Source organism: Cebus imitator, unplaced genomic scaffold (assembly GCF_001604975.1).
Source record: "Cebus imitator isolate Cc_AM_T3 unplaced genomic scaffold, Cebus_imitator-1.0 Scaffold67, whole genome shotgun sequence".
Taxonomy (NCBI): Eukaryota; Metazoa; Chordata; class Mammalia; order Primates; family Cebidae; genus Cebus; species Cebus imitator.
The window spans coordinates 5,713,476-5,719,918 of NW_016107382.1; the positions used below are offsets into that span (position 1 = coordinate 5,713,476).

The window sequence follows — 6,443 nt, forward strand, 5'->3', positions numbered from 1 at the left end:
CACACTTGATTCCATCACTTACAGTCTAACTGAGACGAACAGTTACTTAAGTAACTGCAATTCTGGCTTCTAGTTGTCTTGATAGATGCAATAAAGGGTGCCAGGGTACATGCACAATATCCAGTACACAGAGTACAACATATTTTAGAGCATCAAGGAAGTCTTGGAGGTAGTGCTATTTAAACTGAGATTTGAAGGATGAGTAGGAGGCAGACTCACTCCCTCAAGCCTTTTTATAAGCACCCTAATCCCATCCATGAGGTCTCCACACTCATGACTTAATTACCTCTTTAATGTACTACTTCTTAACACTATCATCCTGGTGATTACCTTAACATATGAAATTTGTGGACACATTAATACCATAGCATCAACTAAAAAGGCTCTCAAATTTATTGAACTCAATGTCCAAATGTAATATGGCAATAAAAAGATTCAGAACATTTAGAGAATACTGGACTTTTTAAAGTTATATATCTAAATATAGTGTTGAAATGGAGTTTCTTTCCAGCAGAAATTTGAAGTGTGTTTTATATCTCTTGGAAACAATTCACTGTGTATTTTGGTGCATGGTTTAACATTTTCTTTGAGGGGTTGTTTTGTCATGTTAATCTATATCGGGGTTTTATATTCCTTTTCATGTCTGTTCCTCAAGTTGCATGATAGTTTATACTATATCATAGTTTGATTGATTTACGAAGTAAATAAAAATAAAATTGAAAAGCAAGATTCGATGGCATAGCTAAAGGAAAAGAATTTCAATGTCTGTCTCAGTCTGGTTCCTCTTTAGAACTGCTTCTTTGCCCTGATGTTATTTTTACTTCCCTCGATTCTGTTTGAAAACTGCATGTAGTAGCTTTTCAGAAGCCTGCTTTTCTATTTGTCTTGATATCTTTCTAAATAATGAAACTAAACTGGTGTGCTTAGACATGCTTCAATCTTATTGCAAGTCTCTTTCAGCTTCCTCATTTCTTTAGCTTTTACTTTTATTTCCTGATGAAATCAACCTGGTTATTCCCAACCTTTTTCAGAAAAATATTTGTGACTTATGTTTTCCATTCTTCTTTTGTGCTAAACAAATGCAAACTATTTTTTTTACTTAAAACATCAATTTTACTTGCTAATTTTGAGTACTGCTTTTATCATATGCTATTTATTAAACAGAGGAAAGAGAGCTCTGAGCTATTTTGGTGGTGGGTTTTCAATTCCCTAAGCAATTGGGATACATTAAATTTGGTATTTATTTTTTTCATGTCTATTGTCTTCTATTTTCTATGCAAATCATGATTCTACATATATTTAAATCACAGCTCTGCTATTTACTCTTTGACCAGGATACAGGCATTAGAATTAAACACCTGTGTGTTTAAATTCTACCAGCTGTCTCTTATTAGCTATGTGAACTTGGGCAAGTTATTTTACAGTTTCAGTGTCAGCCTTCTCTTTGGAAAACATCAGTAAAAATGATAGGTTGATGATTAAATGGGTTAAATCCAAAGATCTTAGCATTTTATTTTGCACTTAAGTTTTGACTGCTGCAATTACAATAATACTTTTCTCTTCATTAATCTGACAATTCTTTGCCAAATATATATATAAAGAAGGTATTTCAGTATTTTCTTGGTAGACTTATTGACAATGAAATAATAGATATAAGTATAGTGCCTGGCATTATAGCTTTTCCTTAATAAATGTTAGTTCTCTTGTTTCCCCACTCCTCCCTAACATATTCTGCAGATGGTATGTTTAGGTAATGTCATATTTTATAAATATTTGCTTTAATGCAACTTCCTATAGGCAATGTTTCGTAAAATATATGTTACTTTCAAAAAAGACAGATTTATAATTTTTTGCACCTAACCAACTGAATCAGAATCTCAGGGTGAAGATTTTTGCATTTTAAAAACCTTTTGAGGGGAGTGTGATATATTTCCAAGCCTAGAACTTTCCTATGACTGAGAGGTCATAAGAAAATATAGAGACAGCAGATATACAAAGTTTACAATATAGTAAAGTAAGTCATATATTTACTCTATAAATAATGATACAATTAGTAGTAGAAGGAGGTAAAGTACTAAAAGTACAGGTTATAAAATTATTCAAATGTCTTAGTTAGCATTCCATGATCTGTAGAGGAACAAGAACAATAAGAAAACAGAGTGCACTTTATTGATATCTGCCAATAATTTAAGCCTTGGTTGTAGGACACTCACCCTAGGAAAATCTGCTCATATTGCCCCCTTTGTAAATTACAATGACCTCAGATAGTGTGATGTGAATAATAAGCTGCTCTATTTTCTAAGGTCTGTTTATCTATCTATCTTCTATTTACCTATTTTTTCATTTATCTATTAAATGAATAACTGGTGAAGAAGACTATGACCGAGAACTGTTTTTCAAAACAGGGCTATTTTCAACTCTTACTTTTAATGCTTATCAACCAACATCATCTTATACTTACGGAAACCTGTTTTTCTCTTTCTGTAATCTAAAATTTTTTTTGCATCACTCTTACATATCAATTTTATAAGTATACAGCAAGCTTAAATTGACCAAATATCTATGTTATTATGCTAGATATTTATGCAGAGTCTGGCTCTTGACAACCAATGCAAACATGTATTTTTTTACAAACCCAATGGTCAAGTTGTAAAATTAGTGATCCACGAATTCATCATATATAGGTCTGTTTTATTATAATTACCACAAACATAATTGATTCTTGAACAACATGGATTTGAACTGTGCAGGCCCACTCATACATGGATTTTCTTTCACCTTTGCCACCCATGAGACAGCAAGACCAACTTGTCCTCTTGCTCCTTCTTCCCAGCCCACTCAACATTAAGATGATAAAGATGACGATGAAGATGATCTTAATGTGTCCCCTCAAGTTCATGTGTTGGAAACTTGATCCCCAGTGTGGCAGAGTTGGGAGGTGAGACTTGGGAGTTTCTTAGGTTATGAGTGCATCACCTTCATAAATGGAATAATGCTGTTATAAAAAATTCAGGAGTGGGTTCTTGCTCTCTTCTGAAATGTCAAGACAAAGAATTTGTCTTTCTCTTCCCCTTCTGCCTTCCACCATCTGAGGATGCAATAAGAAGATCCATATCAAGTGTTGGTACTTTGATCTTGGTCTTCCTAGCTTCCAGGGCTGTGAGGGAATGCATTTTTGTTGTTTATAAATTACCCAGTCTTAATTATTTTGTTATAGTAGCAAAAAATGAACTAAGACAATATAGTAGTTCATTTAAGTATGGTTAATACATATATTTTTAAGTAAGAATAATTTGAGAAGAGTGGAGATTTATTACAAGGATTAAAACACTGCATCTTCACTATATTTATATGGAATATCGAGTATTTGAGCTAGTTTTGACCTTTATGCAAGGCAACATGGTATGACAGATAGAAGTTAGGATGGCCATCAGAGGATCTGAAACATGGTCCTATTTCTGCCAATTATTAACTACTTGAGTTGAGGCTGAGACTTTTTTCTCATTTGACAATAAAAACTACCAATAGTAAAAACTTAAAGTGTGCCAGAAATATTTCTAAGTGCCTTACAGGCCTTTTGTCATTTAATACTCATTGTTAGTATAGTCATAAAAAACAAAGGTTTAAGGAGTTATGCAACTTTCTCCAGAGAATGACATCCAGAAGATAAAGTCTATTTTATTTGCCTCCAAGGCCTGTGTAATTAATCACTGTAAAGAATGCTTAACAAAAATGTATGAAATGAGAAAAATAAATATCAGACACTGTTTTTCTTTTTAAATTCACAATACATAATATAAATTTTAGAGGGCAAGTATACAGGTTCATATTATTACTTTTGAACAAAGGAAACTTAGAGGATTAATCAGTAATAAGAAACCATTCCAAAACGTAGTAGCTTAACTATAGTCTTTTATTTAGCTAATGATTCTGTGGGTCAGTGCATTTGGGCTTAATTCAGCTGGACAGTTTTAGATGTATCAGAGGGAGGAAGACAGTTTTGTACTTTTGGAAACCAGCTGGCTATCCTATGGGGGCAGAAATGAAAAGTTTAGCTGTTTTGAGAGGCAGTTTATTTGTTTTAGGGATAATCTTCTATTATGTTGTCTGAATTGGTTCCTAATACTATTTCTTATTGTACTGAAGGGGTGTGTGTGTGTGCGTACATGACTGGCATAGATGTCTCTCATCATGATGTCAACTATTTAAGACTTATTTTCATAGTATCAGGATAGAGTTCCAAGAAAGAGAGAAAAAGGGAGAGAGAGAGACAGAGTAAGAGTGTAGGAGCATACGAAACCATTTGAAGCCTGAGTTGGGAACTGGTACATTATTACTTTCACTCCACGCTATTGGAAAAAGTAAGTTACAAAGCCAGCCCAGATTCAAGAGCTGGAGAAACAGACTTGATGGGAGAAGTTGCAAAGTTACATCATAAAGGGGCAATCCTGCAGGGAGCAATAAGAAATTGTGACCATTCTTTAATCTACTGCAGAAGAATTTTGTTTATGGACATATTACTTTTTGAGAGTGAACAATAATTTAAAAATCCTCACATTAGACTTTAGAAGAATTAAGTTGTTCAAATGCTAAACTTTTCCAAGTATGTCATTCCGACAGTCACAGTGTGGCTTCATGAGATCAATCCACATTTCTGATGGTGACGTAGTGCTTAGTTTCTGTAGCCTTTCTGTGATGCTGACTCAAGAATTATAAAGGAAGCAGCATTTTAGTTGCTTCCCTGCAAGGGGTAACGTCCATACAGTTTTCTAAATCCTTGCTCCAAACAGACCACAAAGGAAACCACAAATGTTTTTCCCCTTCAGTTTTCCATTGCCATATTTCAAAGCTTTGCTTTCTTTTCGCTTTTATCTGAGTTTTACAGCAGGATCAGTGAGGTTTGTTGGCTGGAGGGGTTTTCTGTTCTCTCCTGTCTTATATAATGAAGCCTGGATGTTTGTCTTAGGATCTTCCCCTGTTCTATTGACCAGAAAATAATAAAAGAGACTGTATTTTATTCATTGCTTTGTGTATCAATTCTCCATTGACATGCCCATCTCATCCTTTTATCTTCCCACATTCTTATTTTCAAGCTTATCTGACATGTTCTCTAATTTCACATATAATCCTTTTTTGAATCACAAGAAAAGTCTGAGTTCTTCTGAAAGATGATCCTCCTGTCAATGTGATTATTTCTAGATAGCTTATATAATATAACCTTACACCCAAATTGATTCATTAGATCGTTGTCTTTCCATTTTTCTCCCCATGGGTACTTTGCATTATCTTTTCCTTTCCTTTTGTTTTCTCTGTAGTTGTCTCATAATACAACTAATATTATGAAACTGAGGGCTTTCCTTATGGATTCCTGTCATCTGTAAGAGTTATCTTTATATATGTATATTTTAAAATACAAAAAAAAAAAACAGGGGAAAGCACAAATGCAGTACCTCACTACCACAAATTATGCAGTTGAGTTTCCCATATTTGGGGAAATCACAGGGGTCAGCACATCTGGAGTGCAATGGATAAGCCTCGCCCTGGGAAAACCACCTTCCTGATCATGGTATCTTCCCTGCCAGGTAAGTATAAGAGTTATCTTTTTATAGTCTTGCAATTTCACACATTTTCTCCACTTAAATTAAAAGGGGGTAATTTACGTGAAGTGTTTTACATGTAGTATGATCTAAGTAAATATCTATTATTAAAAATGCTTCTGTAACTATTACAGTTGTTAATTTATTCTAAAGCAAACCATACTCTCCCTTTTCCCTACTGAATTTACATTAGGCAATATAAGACACCATCTAGACAATGGAAGAATGACTATTAGAAGGTGAATATACTCTTTCTTTGTAATTTTTTTGGCAATTGAAATTTACTATCATTGTTATTTTTAGATATACCTCAGTGACTGATAATTGTACAAAACTAAAATCATTTTCTTTACATTCAAGCCTTATGTATTTTGTGTGTGTTAGTAACTTAAATGCTGGGTCCATATAGTTGTCATTTACATTGTTTTTATACATTTACTGTCAAATTGTCAGTATTTTTAAAAATAAATGTATATATTAATACATATATTTTTGCATTTATTTTGTAGACATCAATGACCTTCCAAAGTACTTTTAGTTCTCTACTTTGTTTGCCTATATAATGTGTCATAACAGACAGGCGTTTTATTTGGTGATTTCACATTTTACTACCTGTTTTACCACCATCTATATTGCTAAAATAACTCACAAGTCTTGCTCTTTCTAAACCATAGTATCAATATCAATACCTATTTATCCAAGAGATCTTCCTCCATAGAGGACCTGGTGTTTTCCCTACTGGGTGGACTTCAATTCTAACAAGCTATGCCTGTAGAATAGTTTCTGCCTTCCTTCCTTGTCTCTCTTTCTCTCTTTTTCCTTTCTTTCTTTCTTTCTTTCTTTCTT

The 6,443-nt window shown here is 33.6% G+C and overlaps 1 non-coding gene across 1 annotated transcript; it reads right to left on the minus strand.

Annotated features, from left to right (window-relative positions):
- Positions 1–5,426: 5,426 nt before the first annotated feature.
- LOC119471634 lies at positions 5,427–5,590 on the minus strand. The gene has a single exon (XR_005200695.1). It is a non-coding gene; the product is annotated as a U1 spliceosomal RNA (small nuclear RNA).
- Between the last annotated feature and the right edge of the window lie 853 nt (positions 5,591–6,443).